The 14,939-nt window shown below is 43.1% G+C and overlaps 1 protein-coding gene across 7 annotated transcripts in view; it reads left to right on the forward strand.

Annotated features, from left to right (window-relative positions):
• Positions 1 to 6,957: 6,957 nt before the first annotated feature.
• THRB (thyroid hormone receptor beta) overlaps positions 6,958 to 14,939 on the forward strand; it is a 178,877-nt gene continuing 170,895 nt past the window's right edge. For 5 of the 7 annotated variants that reach the window (XM_061362707.1, XM_061362705.1, XM_061362706.1 and 2 more), the window contains exons 1-3: positions 7,050 to 7,092; positions 7,861 to 7,960; positions 10,902 to 11,027. The gene's annotated coding sequence lies outside the window, so the exon portion shown is untranslated. Of the gene's footprint in view, positions 7,093 to 7,860; positions 7,961 to 10,901; positions 11,028 to 14,939 lie in introns of all 7 variants that reach the window. The other 2 variants (XM_061362703.1, XM_061362712.1) reach the window with 1 other exon arrangement.

Here is a 14,939-nt window from a genome sequence, read left to right on the forward strand (position 1 = left end):
CTGAGCTCTGTTAAGTAACTTGGTGTTCTTTTCCCTTGTTTGTTTCTGCAGTGTTCATTTCCTAGAGCTCCTGTGGTCCATCCAAGTACACCTCAAAGTGAGAACTAAGTGTATCTGCACAGGGTCTCACAGCACGTTGGCTGCCTGAAATTGATTAAATGAAATAACTGACCCATGGCTCTTAAACCAGTTCAGTCCATTCCTAAGTGTACCAACGACCATATTATTAATCCTTTTTGAAGAGACAAACTTTAACCCTATTTTGGAGGTCGGGGTTTTTGTGGGTTGTTGTGGTTTTTTTTGGTGGTGGGTTTTGTTTGTTTGTTTGTGGTTTTTTATCCACATCCCAGATCTTTTTCCCAGTAGACCTCTGATCTTGGCCCAGAAAGGAATCCACAACCCATGAGGTACTAGCTTTACTTGTTAGTCTGGTGTCAGCCTTCCTCTCCCAGAACATAAACAGTTAATGTCTTTCTGGAACAACTGAGGTGATTACATTTACAGTTTCACTGTCTCCCTGACCCTAAGATAATTTGCTGCCATGGTTTTGCCCCCTTATTAAGTTGCTTTGGCACAGGTGTTACTTGGTTCCAGCAGGCATTGGGGTACAGCGAGAATCATGTGCTCTACAAGGGCAGGGGAGCCCTTCCTTGGCTTTATTCTCATTGCAGTTTTGGTTGAAGAAAAAAAGAAAATAAGGCAGTTCCCTCCCTACAGCAGAAAACTCAGTGATTTGCATACACCCTGATCTCATCTGAATGTGTTTTTAACATGGATGTTTAAGATATTAATAGACTACTTTTAACTTGGACCTCCCTAAATATCCCCACAGTGGCATTGTTACTGTAACAGAACATACTCCTACAAGATCCTCCCTGGTTAGCCTTAAAAATACTTTTAAACAGAAAGGAAGAATGAGGTCTTTGTCTACAGATGCTAAAATCTTCATCTGTGAGAAACTGTTGTTGTATTGCCATGGAAACATTTACTAATTGCCCTTGTAGCATTTAAAATAGTGACAGAAAAAGGTAAAATTGTCAAGAAATGACACTTTGTGAGAGGTGACCTGAACCAGAAGATTCTTAACAGAGACAGTGTGGTAGAGTAAGCCCTTTTCTTCTCCATATTCTCTCTTGCACATTATGATCATCTTGGTGTCTTTGCTAACAAGACTCCATTACCATTAAATAGGAGCAGTGTCACCATGTCCCTCGATGCTTGTTTACAGCCCATCCTTCAGAGCACAGAGGTTAGTGAACTGAGATTTCAATCAAAAGTCAAGACACCTATCCATTTTCTATCATAGTTTTAAAGATTTCAGTATTCACATTTATCACTTTGCCTTTTTCCCTTTCTTTTTTACTCTCTGTAAAAATGCTGTTTTCCAGTTCTAGGTGTACCCCTTTTAGGCCTGGTGTGATGCAAACCCACTCGTAGCTCTCATCTTGTGAATTTGCAAGGTAATTTAAAAGCTTACAGCAAATCAGTGCAGTAAGTGGAAGAGGTGGGACAAAGTAACACACTCACGTAAAACTAGGTTAGTTAAAAGTACATCTTGAGAAACCCCAGTAGTAGGTAGGGGTTTTGTTTGTTTGTGGCTTTGTTTTGTCTTGTTTTTAAATAATCTTGAAGTAATGCTGCCAGAATCTTATATTCACATTAGTGCTTCATTTGACAACCCAGGAGGCATTTGTACTCTTCAAAAACCCACATCAGACCTCTCTGTATCTTTAAGGTCTTGGTGTTAATCACCATGTAGCAAAGGAATCTATCTGTTCTAGAAAGCATCTTTGTATTTGCATTGATTAAAAAAGGTTTTGAAACGACAGCTTTGACTTTATTCGTGGCCAGTTCAGACTGTCAGCTAGCAGTAGTTATTGACCTAACATGCTTGTTTATTACTCAATCTAAACAATTCTTTATTCATTACATGGGTAATTTAACATGGGCAGAAATAGAACCAAACACAAGGAGCTGCTGTGCATGCTTGATTTTCCTCTCTTTTCCATTATAGAGGATTCTGTTGTCTAATAGGTCCCTGGGAGAATGAAAAAACAATGCCTTAAGTGAAGTGGGTTTCTTATCCACTAGCAGAACTGTGGACCTTAGAATTAATTTCTGCTGTAAGGCTTTCCTCCTTACTGTTCCTGCAGGGAGTTATAAGGAGAAATATATATATATATACTTTGCTTAAAATAAGACAGTATGTGGAAGTCTGCCATATGGGCACTCAGAACATTGCCATTTCAATCACTGCATGTCTAGTATTGATTTTAAAACAATGAACCCCCTTAACAGAATAGTAACAAAAGACTCAGTGCACTTTGGATCAGAAAGAAGTGATGGAATTGCTTTGTATGTTCCTACTAGAAACATCACAAGTCCACATTAGTTTGCTCTCTGAAATCCATATTTTGAAACAAGACCAGCCATGCTTTCCTATAGGTGCACAGAGAAGATGACTTAAGGGGCTTCGTTATTCTTCTAATACCACTTCTTGCAGATTTCATCTAGTGATCACATGAAGAGAGACAGTTAAGTAGAAAGGTGAGCGGGAGAGTCAGCAGACTGGAGACAGCAGGAATGGTCACATCAGAGCTCTGCAGCTGGCAGAAAGGAAGAGCCATGTGCAAGCGGAGTGGGGAGCCCTGTGAGGAGCAGGAGCTGTCCAATCATTTCCTTGACTGGGTGCGAACTGCTGCACAGTTGAGAGCTTTTCTCTTTCTTAATTTTTTTCTGCATAATTTTTCTACTAAGCAGTTCCTACTCAAACTTCCTACTCAAACTGAATCGACATAATCTAAAAACAATTGTCAGAGGACGACTGAACAGCAAAAAATATTGACATAAACCACACACATTTCATGGAAGCGTTAGACAGTCTCTACCCTGATTTATTTTGTTGTACCTTCAATCAATGTGCTATGTTAAGGAAAGTAATTAATACTAACACAGCTTTATATCCAGGTGCAGCATGTGCAGATAAAGCATGAATGAAATAAGGTTAAATATTCTGCTTGATGACTGACATTGAACAAGGATTCATTGAATAGGGAGATGCCAAAGTTTTTAATATGAAGACCCATCAACAACAAATGCCAGTGTAAATCATTAAATGTTTTGAGGTTGCTGCTGATTCATTATGAGAAAAGTTTAGACAGACAGACTGGTAGACATTAAATGAATCAATAGCAATATGCTCAAATTTTATTTTCCTAGTGACTTAGGTCCTCAGCGTCCACTCAGACACACAAGACCGAAAAGGTGAACTAAGCTACTACTGATCCTGATGGTAAATGCAGGGTTAGCAATAATATGTGAAAAATAATTCCAGCAAGAAACCTAAAATTCAAACATTGCTTTAGAAGGCAAATGAGTACAAGAGATGAGTCAATCTCAATACCTTGGCAGTAATACGCAAGCCAGGGGGGATGTCTAGAAGGGAATAATGTCACAAATTAGCACGGCAGCAACTGCATTTATCTGCTTAAATAAGATTCAATCTTTGAAAATCTACAACATAAAGAACAAACTGAATATTCAATTCATGTTATTTTCAACCTAACAGATGGATGGGAAAGCTGGAAATCTACCAAAAGTATAGGCAGTCATCTAAGAAGGCTGATAAAACACTCAGAAAAAGTTTAATTTAGAAAGACACTATTTTGTAAAATAAGTGAACTTCTAACAATTTTTCCACAATTTAACAGTACTTTATATTAAAAAAAAAAAAAAGAAAAGAAAAGATATCTGTGTCTGGGATATGTGTTAGTAATAAAATGAAGAATCTGACCGGTAGAAGTATATTCAGGAGATTTATATGCAAAAAGGGGGAACTAAAAGGCCACCGTCCGCTGATCATTGTGAAGGGCAATGCCTGAGGGACTCCCGGCCATGAGGATGGCAAAGCCGGCTCGCTGCTCCAAGAGCTCAGCGGCCGCGGCGGGGAGCTTCCGCCGGCGGGACGCGACCACGGACAGCTCCCGCCCCGACGATGCGGCGCCCGCAGCCCCTGGAGCAGCTGCAACAGCAGCAGGAACAGAAGGAGCGGGAGCAGGGTGAAGCTCTGGATGGCTGTTTCCAAACGGAGGAACAACTAACATTTCAGAAAATGGGTGTCCGTCTTTTAGAGGGACTTTTACGGTATGCAAGTCCTAAAAATTGAGGGCATTTGTGAGTGAGTTCCTTTGAGTTTCTAGAACACAGCAAAATAGGCGCTGCAGCACACAAGTAAAAACACTGTGTTCACTCAAATAAAGGCTGTGTGCATCAAGCAGCTGCTTCATGAGGTTGCACTGTCTGGCTGGGAGTTTCCAAGCAGATTAACTCCACTTGAGATTTTAAGAGCAAAGTCTGTGGGAGAAGATATGTCCTTTTTTGTAAGAGCATGCAGAAATGCTATTCTGGTAATTTATTTTCCACACTTACAAAGAAATCATCATTACAGAAAGTAGTGTGACTGTAACGAAGCAAAGCTTCAGACCCTTCTCCAGACATTTCACCTTTTTCATCACACTGTCTACTTTAACATACATCCCAGCTCTTCCCAGTTCCAGCCGGTTATGTCTTCCTATCACAAAAAATATAACTGTCAATAGTAAAATCCTGTGAAGATCAGATACATTATTTTGGTGCTGGATGGAACTATGAAGATTCCATGGAAAAAAAAAAACCACCTTAAAATGTACCTCAAGAAAGGTCTTGACACTCCTGTTTCTGGATGGTCACCATACTTCCTTGTGCTCCTGGTTACTTCACCCCTATTGAGCGTTCAACTGACTTTCCTGGCCCTGCTACATTAAGCTGAAGTCTGTGTCGTTACTTGCCTTCACCTAGCTCCTTTGTCATCTTTTTTTTGTTATATCATCATCACCCCCCTCACCTTTTGTCATGTAACAGTGAGCCTCATCAGATCTTCTGCTGTCTTACTGTAATGCTTGTCTACAGACCTTCTACTTTGATACAGAGCAACTGGACTTAAGGGGCAAAGGGGGTTCAATCACATCTTATGTATGAGGGTAGATTTAGATTAGATACAAGGAAGAAGTTCTTTATTATGAGGGTGGTGAGGCAATGGAACAGGTTTCCCAGTTCTGGGAAACTGGGTTTCCCAGTTGTGGCTGCCCCATCCCTGGCAGTGTTCAAGGCCAGGCTGGATGGGACTTTGAGCAACCTGGTCTAGTGGAAGGTGTCCTTGCCTGTGGCAGGAGGGTTGGAGCTGGATGAGCTTTAAAGTCCCTTCCAACCCAAACCATTCTGTGATTCTATGATTTGTGTCAGCTGAAAAACTGTACGTTTGTGTAAAATTGAGTCAATGTAAATCAGTTTATTACCCCAAGCTATTTTAAAGCATGTACTCTTTTCGCATAGAGTAAGAATGGTCCTCCCTAGTGTTTCCAGAATACACTGAAACTTTTCTAGGCAACTGCTTACTAAAGTGACTTCCTAATTTGACGGATCTACAAGCATGATTATGGGAGACCCTCTGTAATGTGTTATGAGGAGTCAGGGCCAAAGTATTACATGATCTCAAGAAAGAAGCTTGTTTGCCTGCCTGCACTATCTTCTGGTCAGGCCAATTCATGTTTGTTGAGTTTTGCTTCATTTGTTGAGCTACGTAACTAAACTGATTTAAATATATTATGCATAGCATGTTTAAACTGGATTATGAAGAGTTGTACTTTTTTGTGCAATTTCAGTGAAGACTTGAAGGTATAATGCTGTGCATGGGAGAAATTACTTTCAATCAATTTCAGTGCACTGTATGTAAATAATTATTCATTATCTGAAGATCTCAGTCGGCTTTGCAGGACTGTAATTCAGCGGCAACATCTTTTACATGTAAACTGAGCCCATGATGCAGAAAGCGCCAAGATTACATTTTCAGAGCAGAATCATGTTACAGAAAAACAGTGTTCAAGAAATCTAAATGCTAACTGGGATGGAGCTTTAATCCTTTTACTGCCTTTGTGCTGCACTTCTGCTTCAGCTGTGGTATTATGAGGCTGTCTAGTCAAACTAAATGCATCCCTTAGTAGGAGTCATGTAGGTGCTTATCTTATTTGTACATTTCTAATGCAGGCAGCACCGTGATAGCTAAACTATGCTTTGTCTTTGTGTCTTTTTCTTTCCTTTTACCTCTTGTAACATGTAAAAAAAATAATGGTAAAGAAGTTGAAAACAGAAGAACGCAAACCTGTAAGCTAAACAGGGATATATTTTGGCTGCTCCACAGATCAGCCTCCACACCCAGTCACTGATGAACAGAGGTGCGAAGTTAAAAAACACACAAACTACGGACAAACTTCTTGGCAATCTGGATGAAACACGGTGCTCAGTCTCCACTAGCTGTTTGCAAAACCACCTCCAGTGAGCCTGAGCAGGAGCGGAGCCAGCCCATCTTACACAACCGCTCTGCCCTGCTCAGCCAATGCCGCAGAGCGGGACTTGGAGCAGAAGCAGCCTCGAGTGCTGCTTTAGCATTTCCTCCATAACCACAGAACTTCCTGCATCACTCCAGCTCTCATTTGACACAATTAGTTTGCGAACAATTTGGGCTCGCAAATTGCACACCCACAGAGAGACGGGGACACTGTGGCTACCGTCCCCGGCCAGACCGGCCGAAGCGCCGAGGCCCCGAGACCGGTTCGAGTGTAGAAGTCTTGACCTCTGTCTCGTTGCGTTTCGGGTGTGTCCCCCCGCACTGCACCCCGCAGGGCAGCTGCGCGGAGGAGGGGTCTCCGCGCCAAGGGGCGAGCGGCGGTCAGCGGGGATTCCCTCGGGCTGGACCGGGCTGTGCCGCCGCCGGGAGCCGTGTGACGCCGCGGGGCCGCGCTGCCATGACAGCGCGCAGTGCCGGAGCGGTCACCGCTCGGCGCCACCCGGCCCCGCCGCTCCCCGCGCACGCCCCGCTGCCGTCCCCCTCCCTCCCTCCCCGGCGGAGAGGCGGCCGCCCTCCCGGCCCGTCCCCCCGGACCCGCGTCCCGCCGCCACCGCCCCCCCCGGGGTCAACCGGGGACAGCGCCCGCCTCCCGCCGCAGGAAGCGCCGCAGCCGCCGCTGGCGCTTCCCGCTCGGCGCTCGCCGGTGGCAGGTGAGACTCCCGCGTCCCTCCCCGCTCCCTCGGTGGCGGGGGGAAGCCCCCCGCGCCGCCGGGTGGGGCGGGAAGCCCGAGCGGGGGTTCCGGGCGCGGGCCGGGGCCGCTCGGCTGGGCGGCTGCGCAGCGACGGGGGATGGAGCCGGCCGGGCGGGAGCGGCGCCGCTGGCCCCTCACCGCAGCCCGGGGCCCGGCTGCCGCGGAGTCGGGGAGGACTCGGTGAGGACTCGGTGCGCTGCCCGCCCGGAGAGCGCTGCGGCTGCCCCCGCCGCTTCCCAGCCGCGCCTGACCTGCGTTTCAGCCTGCGGCTCCCCGCACTGATTGTGCGAGGACTGGGCTGGAGCGGCCAGGGGAGCCTCAACTCTTGGCTGTCCTCCGGGTTACCAGATAGATTGTACTTGTTACACGGGAAGAAAATAGCCTCCAGGAAGGGCTACGTCGTGTTTACTGCTCCGGCAGACTTCACCTCTTTCCCCACCCACCCCCGGGAAGGGCTGCTCCCCAGGGCGCTGCGGGCCGCTTTCCCTGCGCGGTGCGTGTGGGAGCGCTGAGCTCAGTTGAGGTTGGGAGCAGGGGAGATGCCTGGGAAACGCTAGGGAGTTCGGGTCCCAGATGGCAAGGTCCGCGCACGGCTATCGTTCCACATAGTACTGTGGCCAGCAGACAAACTGGGACAAGGTGTAAGGATCTCTGTGAATGCAGCGTCGCTGTTTGTTAATCGTACTTGGGGCTATGAAGGATGATTAACCAGTATTTTTTAAATAGGTAGGTGCTACTGGCCTGCTAGTCAAGTGAACTTAATACCTCATGGAAAAAAACACACAGTTGCATAGCGTGTTCTGTGGGATGCTTCGGCGGGAGAGATGTAAACAAACTCACAGGGAATACACGTTTTATGGAAAACGCAAGACTCAGGAATCTGGAGTAATTTAGGATCTAAGTCCTGCGGCAACAAGTGGCAGAACTGAAGAGAAGAGAGCGCTGTCCTGGCTCTCTCATAGCACAGTGTTCCTCCATTAGGGGCAGAGCTTCCTCTCGCCAAATGAGCAGCAAAACATCATCAGCTGCAGGGAAGGCAGGATCCACTCTTGCCTGCAAAGGCAATATAAAGAGCTGAGATTAATTTATTATTATTAGACAGTAAAGCACCAGGAGATAAGGGCAGAAACATCTGCAATTTGTGCTCAAACGGCATGACCAGAAAGTGTTCTGGGGAGGAAACTGGGGCTTTCCCGGGTCTGTTGCTTGCCATGCGCTGTGGGGTGAGCACTGTAGTCACTGCAGGACGCTCTACGAGGTCGTGCAGTGTGGCTTAGTTGTGCCCTGGAGCAATCAGGAGGCAGTCAAAAGCAGAAAGAGCCTCGATGAAATGAAAGCAGAGCATATCTACAGGATAGTCAACTCACAGTGCTTTCACATTACATTCCTTTTCCCCCTAAAACTGTACCTGAAAGAAAATACGGCAGGGGGCCGAGGCGCTAAGCCAGAGGCAAAGAAAAGCAGAAAGATACTGTGCTCATTAAAAAACTTGTTAGACTCTATCTATACAAGCAAGATTTCCAAACGGAGTAAGACTGGTTAAGAGTTTGAAGCACAACAGCATGCTGGGCTGCATAAGTTTTATGTCTTGGTCTTTGTCATTGCACCAGTAAACATAAAATGAAAATATACAGCTTCTAATAAAGTTAACTACGGTTAGCTTCTAGTACTGAGCAGTTCAGGTAAAACTTGAACAGGATAAATGAGAAGGCAGCATTGTTAGGTAGAAAAAGCTTGGGAAATGCTTGTTAGGATTTATTAGGGAAATGAAGAAAGACATTGTCTCAGATTTAAAAAGGACCTCTTAAAAAAATGAGGGAGGGAGGGGAGGAAAAAGGAAAGGAAAAAGGAAGGGAAGAGAAAGAGGAAAGGAAAAAGGAAAGGAAGGAAACCTGCTGATACAACAGTTCTTTGTTTCCCTGGAAAAAGCTGAAATTGGAAAGTTTTGAGGAAAAAAAAGCTGCGGTGAAAAAAGAGAAATCTAAATAAATGTCTTTGATAATGATAGAAACCTCTTACTAAAAAGAAGTTGGAGTGCTTCAGGTCACAACACTTTGAGAAGGTAATTTTGAAGTTAGTTGATTGGCTTAAGACAGTCAAACAAGGCACAGGTTAGTGTTACTCAGAAAGCAGCTGAAACAAAGGAGATGAATTACATTTATAGACATCACACAGTTTCAATCTGGAGATCACCCTGAATAAGGCACAAAAAGAGAGGTAGCTTGTAGAAAAATTGTGGAAAAGGATTAGGAAAAGAGACCTAGAAACAGCATACATAGGTAGCTGGACTGCTACAGACATTCCTGGAGACTTTAATGTGGAAGGGATGCAACACTGCTGTCCTAGGGAGCTGTGGGCTAGTTTTGTTATGTGGATGACAGATAAAACTGGAACCCAAGATCTTACTGTTTCATGAAGGCAAATGAAGGAGGAACCTGAGAAATTCTGCAGTGTGTTAAGAGCTGCATTTCCAGGAAAGGGAAAAGAACTAAGCAGGAAGAGGGCTGATACAGAATGATGTATCTGCCCAGCTGGGGGATGTCAGAGGGAAGGTCAAGAAAGTTGAGGAAAAATGGGAACTCCCTTAAGGGGCACTGCAAACCAAGGATACCTACAGGAAATACAGATTATATATACATGTGGAAGAAAGGCAGAGAGTTGTGAGGTGGTTTCCTGGAAAGTATCACTAAGTAGAAGGGTAACTGTGATAAGGGATGAGTTTCAGCAGCTCTTGTGCATGTACACAACTGTGAGGTATGGTCTGTTACAGAATGTCTCTCAGACATGGGAGCAGCATATAGCTCTCCTGTACGAAGCGGGGCCTTATAGGCAATAGCAAAGCAGCATTTCTTGTAAAGAAAGGAGGGCAGGTACTACCTTCTTCATCCACCCAGGGGAAATGTAACACTTTGAATGAGGTGGTTGCCACCATAACAGGGAAAAAGAAAATAATAATAAGGAAAATGCAAGGAAAGCTTTTGTACAAAGACAAAAGTAGCAAAGTGGTACAGTTACGAGAGTACAGACAGTTAAAGGCATGACATAAGTAAAAAGAGAGGAAAAACAGAGTAAACTTCCTGACCTTTCCAAGACAACAAAGCAATTTGCAATCAGTCATAAATAATGCAGTCATTTTAACAAAGATATCCTTAGATTAGAATATATTCTGACATAGAGCTTACATTTGGGTCTGGCCTAAGCTTCCTGAATACATAACAGTCTGTTTTTAGACTTTTATGAAGTTCTTAATACTTCCTCTACAGTTCTTAAATTTGCAATTTAAAAAATGTGCTGTGGAAGTGAAAACATTAATAGTATTACACCTAACCTGTAGATCTTCTGTGCCTATAGTTGAGCAAAACGTAAGGGAGAATACAGGAAACCTCTGAGCACATGAAACCTGAGGAACCTATGAAACTCTAGCCAAAAGAGAGGTGGAGATATGCAGGATCTTCCAAACATTTCCTGATGTTTATGTTTATGGATTAGTAAACAAGTAATGGGAGGGTTAGGGTTAGGGTTAGAAAAGGATCCAGACAAAGCTTTCAACATATTAGCTGAATCATTACACTTGTCTGCACATCTCAAATGAGATGTTTGGGTCTGTAATATTTGAATGCATTATATAAATGGTATTATGAGTTAGGTTACCTTTCATATGCAGATTAAAGTTTCAGCTGTAATGAAGAGGTTTGATCTAGCCATTTTTGGAAAATGATAGAAAGCAAAATCCACGTGGATACTTCAGACAGATGTTTTTTCTTTAGGTTTCTAGAGATGGGCACAAGAGAAACCCCTGACTTTCTTCTGTATGGCTAGGTCCTGGTGGTTACCCTTGATCAAGCTCATGGTAAAGTAAAACTTCAGGAAGTTTACCTCTCCTCCTGGTGAAGGTAAGGAGATTTTTATTAAGAGGTTTGACTTCTGAATGACAGGTGACTATTTCAAGCACGAGTTGAGGGAATGTAAATCTTTGTGCGGAGATGAACTGATGAGAGCCAGTTTGTAAACTAGACAGCTGAAGATCAGATGGCAGAGAAAGCTGAGTAACTAAGACAGGGAGAAACTTAGAGGGTTTCTGTGTCTCAATATTGTGATTAAGAGAGGACTGGAGTGGAAAATACTGGAAATAACTTATGTGACTTTGGCAAAAGAATGCTGTATAACATCATCTTCCTAACTTCGTTAGTATAATCACAGGTTAATAAGAAAAGGTTAAGAAAAAAGAGAACTGTAAATAACTATATAAATAACATAATAAGCAAGCAAATAACTAAGTATAATAGGGACCACTGCACTATGAAATTGCAGGACAAGTTTACATCCGGAATTGAAAACTCAAAACCTACTTACTAGATGTGTGCACATTTTATTCTCCTTTACCTGGCCAGGGTATTTGAAGTATGGTTCATTTACAGTGTTATTTTTTGAGATATAATAGATGTACTTCGGATCTGAGATCTGGCCAGTCCTCTGGGATTCAGTTGGATGATCTCATTAGATTCAGAGTCACTGCAGTAAATCCAGCAATGTGCAGATGCTGAACATAACGCCGGGTTTTAATTATTGTTTACAGTTAATTAAAATGCTATTTTTGTTTGGTTTGCCTCCCTCCATTTTCTTCAAGTCCTAATTAACTCTTTAACTGTGGGTGGTGGGATTAGGCTTGGCAGCAAGACACACCTCAAACAGCCCACCAGCACCTATGGCTGTACGTGCAGTGGTGCTGCAGAAGCAGAGATCAAAATTCTTGAGAAGTTAGATAAAGGTCGCTGTTGTTCTTGCTGCCAAAATTACTTTTATCACACTGTCAACATATTTGTTAATGCACAAACATGCAGGTGAGATACAGAACACATGAAGCTCATAACAAGTTGCAGACTTTGTATATGCGTGAAATTAGAGCACTGAAGATGGGATGTATAGAGAAGTGCTGAAGGAGAGCAAGTGTTTGCTTGGCAGATAAAGGAACTGCCTGCTGTTGTTCCTTATGTTAAACCTCTTGGTGACATTTATGGCACTGATAAATAAAATCTGTGAGGAAGTATCATTAATCAATGTGGTTCAATAAGTGGCTATTTGGCATGTTGCTATGGAGCTGGTATTTCGGGTGTATAACCAAATTGTGATCACAGGGTTTGGTTTGGGTTTTTTCATCCTATAATGTTGAAGTTATTTCAGAGATACAATGAGGTTTGTTTGTTTTTTTTTGCTTAAAAGTGATGCTGCAGTTGCTTTCTAGGGCTTTCTTGATTTGACCTAATTGAACATTTTGACAGGTTGCCAAAGTATGGGGTAGGCTTTTGCCAGGTTCCTGTCAATGATTAATAAAGCTCATTTGGAGGATCAGTTAGAGTCCCAGAAAGAAGATTTTGAACTGGAATTGTTATAAAAGCAATGAATGCTGTTTTATCAATGTACATTTCCAATGTTGAATGCTGAAACACGACACTGTCATGAACAGTAAATAAGAATCTCCCCCTTCAGATGATTATTACATTGTTTCAGGAATTCTGTAGTCAGCATGGAGAAACACTTTCATTCTGTTTTGTAATGACATTTTGAGCAAAATTCAAGTTGATGTTTTAGAAAAATCATTAGACCATTAAAAAGTGGTAAGGCAAGGTACGATTTCCTCAAAGGTTTATTTCCTCCTCACAGGGCTGAAAGTGTAAATGCCAGCTTTCTGAAAGTCCTTAGAAAGAGCAAGTAACTGCTTTTGGTGTGTCTGAGGACCTAGTGAATTACAAGAAACAAAGTGATATGTTTGGAGGGAGGAACGGCAGGCAGTGTATGCCATCGTCAGTTCCTAATTGTCCCCACCTCCTCCCCAAGCTCCTTTTTATAAAGATAAAACAACATGTAAGTTTTTCAGTCTGTCTGTGCATTTCTAATTTGCTTATTGCCCTGCTACACCAGTATGGATTTGGTGGGTATTTTCTCCTATGGTCAGAGGGCTGACTAGGGTAGGTAAGTTAACAAGCAGGAGGCTCCTGCCTGTTGGATTAGCTACTTACCTGTCTCATCCATTGCTTGTTTTTTCACGTTTTGCTCCTTCAGAGGTATCCTAAAGAAATGAGATACCCAGCTATTACGGTAGTGCCAGGTTCTAATCTGTTCCAGGAGTTCATATCCGTGGGTCTGAGTGCACCAGGCAGGGTCTGTAGGTGTTCCCATGACGCTTCTCATTGCACCTGGGTCATAACTAGCTTTTTAATTTTATGTTATTGGGTTTTGGTAGCTATGAAAAAAGTATAACACTGCTGATGAACGCTATGCTATAACTTGCTAAACTTCCTCTTTAGAAGTCAAAGATTTATGCACACTGGGTAACACGGCCACTCTCCTGCAGCATGTTTGCACTGGGTAAGGTCACTTGAAGAGCCAGAGTTTTGACTAAAATAGGACTTTCCTTGGCTGGTCCTACAGAGAGATTTTTCAAGCTGGCCTCCATCTTTTGGGATGCCTGGCAGATCAGGTTTTCTGCGGTAAGGAACTGCTGCTTTTTTCAGACACTGTTAGCACAAATATCATAACCCGAAGCCCATAATCACACTCAGAAGATGCTTTCTTCTTGTATGTCAGGCAAATCGTGTTTAAATTGACATATGGAGAAATATGACTGTTGGAAGTGTTGCAGCGTGCCATATTACACTGAGCAGGTATGCATACCACAGTACGTGCTATGCTTTGAGCAAAAAATGGTAACAGCCATTCTAAATAATAGTGCTGAACCCTTATAGCGTTTCTGCTGGCACCATAGTAATATTTCTGTTCCATACCTTTCAAAAGAACTTGGGAACCAAAACACTTCAATGAAAATTCAGTGCATATCTCTGAATTACTCTGGAAATTCAGCTCTGATTTGATTCAGGATGAAGGTGGTAAAGTGATCTCATTCACTCCATGTTTTAGGCCTGCTGAAATAAAGCTTGATTAAATACTGCTAAAGCAAGAGATGGAGAAGGAATGAAAAGATGATAGTGCATTATTTTACATTTTCACTTACTGACATGTGTAAATGTCTTCATCTTCTCCAGAGAAGGGATGCCAGGCTTCTATGTTCTCTGCTTAGTAGAAAGGTGAGAACTCAATTCTTAGTTTTTTTGTTATATTTAATCAGAGGTGGGGGTTGTTTCCCAGCACCTCTATTTCTTGATGTGTTTTCCATAGTGATGTTCACTTATGAAAACCAAGTGGATTTAGAATACAACAAGCTGCATGTTCCTTCAATTAATACACCCACCCCCCTGTTAGTTTTGCTCTGTATGGTTTTAGATTAGGAATGACAGACCTTGCAAAGCCCTTGCTTCTGTCAGACCTCCAAAATCAAGCCTCTCCCCATTGGGTTTTAACTTTCCCTCAGTTATAATTATTAGCAACTGCAGGAGCCTTTCTAAGCCCTAATCTTTTAACTGAAACCACAGGGGTTTGGGACAAGGGGTCTGGTTTCAGTAGGACTTCCAGCCATCTTCCCACTCTACCTTCTCTCAGAGCTGCATTTACTCTTGCTTTGATTCTTCTCAAAAGAGATGTCGCCTATCCACCACTGAAAGGAAACTGCAAAGTGGTGCTATCACACCCACTACAAACTAGAGGCTTTTTCTGCAGGTCAGTTAAATGCTATTTCTTCTTGCTTGATAGGCTGTCCTTAGTTGTGTGCCCACCTCACCCTTTGTCCATCATATTCAGTGTGAAGGAAAAGCTACAGATATGAGCTAATGAAGCCTGTAATTTATAATCTGTTTTTACTGTTATGAATGTGGAGTTGCTTCTGCTGTGATTTTTGGGAAATCAAAGCAACT

The sequence above is a fragment of the Neopsephotus bourkii genome, unplaced genomic scaffold (genome assembly GCF_033783945.1).
Source record: "Neopsephotus bourkii isolate Nb327-2 ecotype Australia unplaced genomic scaffold, CSIRO-AGI_Nbou_v1 NB_1132, whole genome shotgun sequence".
Lineage (NCBI taxonomy): Eukaryota > Metazoa > Chordata > Aves > Psittaciformes > Psittacidae > Neopsephotus > Neopsephotus bourkii.